Genomic DNA, 1,271 nt, shown 5'->3' on the forward strand with positions numbered 1-1,271 from the left:
TTCTGCTGTGCATAGGGTCGCTATGAGTTGTACCAACTTGATGGCACCTAACAACAACTCTTTAGCTTTGTTGTTGGAGTCCCTTCCCACACTTTAGAGACCCTGTGTTCAGCAGATGGAAATACTGCCCAGTCCTGCATCCTCCTCACAATTGTTGCTATGTTTGAGCCCACTGATGTAACTAACTATTGTATCAATCCATCTCCTTTCTGAAAGTCTTGTTTCTTTTTCAATCACCCTTTACCAAACATGATACCCTTTCCAGGGCCTGGTCCCTCCTGATAACATGTCCAAAGTACATGAGATGAAATCTCAACATTCTTGATTCTAAGGAGTATTCTGGCTGTACCTCTGCCAAGACAAATTTGTTCATTCCTCTGGTTGTTGTTGTTGTTAAGTGCCTTCAAGTCAGTTTCAACTCATAGCAACCCTGAATAGGGTTTCTGAGGAGCAACTGGTGAGTTTGAACCCCTGACCTTGCCATTCAAACCAACTTTGCAGTCCAGTGTGTTTACCCACAGCCCCACACCAGGCGTTCCATTCTTCTGGTTGTTGTTGTTGTTGTTAAGTGCCATCGAGTCAGTTCTTACTCATTGTGACCCTGTCTAGGGTTTGCGAGGAGCCACTGGTGAGCTTGAACCACTGACCCTGTGGTTCAAAGCAACTTTGCAGTCCAGTGCATTAACCCATAGCACCGCACCTGCAGCACCACACCATGATTCCATCCTTCTGATGGTGGTGGTGGTGATGTGCCATGGAGTCGGTTTCAACTCATAGCGACCCTGTACAGGGTTTCTGAGGCTGTAAATCTTTATGGAAGCAGAAAGCCTCATCTTTTTCCCATGGAGCAGCTGGTAGTTTCTAACTGCTAACCTTGTGGGTTGCAACCCGATTCGTAACCACTACGCTACCAGAGCTCCTGTATTCTTCTGATAGTCCATGTTATATTCAATATTCTTCGCTTGCACCATAATTCAAAGTCATCTATCCTTCCATCTTCCTTACTCATTGTCCGTATTTTGCATGCATGAGATGACTGAAAATACCATGACTTTGGTTAGGCACCCCATAGTCATCTTTGCTTTTTAAAGGGATCTTTTGCACCATATTTACCCAATGGAACACGTCCTTTGATTTCTTGATTGCTGCTTCCATAGCTGTTGATTGTGGATCCAAGTAATATGAAATACTTGACAACTTCAATCTTTTCTTTGTTTATAATGATGCTGTTTATTGGTCAAATTGTGAGGATTTTTGTTTTATGTTGAGGT

This window comes from Chrysochloris asiatica, unplaced genomic scaffold, assembly GCF_000296735.1.
Source record: "Chrysochloris asiatica unplaced genomic scaffold, ChrAsi1.0 scaffold00072, whole genome shotgun sequence".
Classification (NCBI taxonomy): domain Eukaryota; kingdom Metazoa; phylum Chordata; class Mammalia; order Afrosoricida; family Chrysochloridae; genus Chrysochloris; species Chrysochloris asiatica.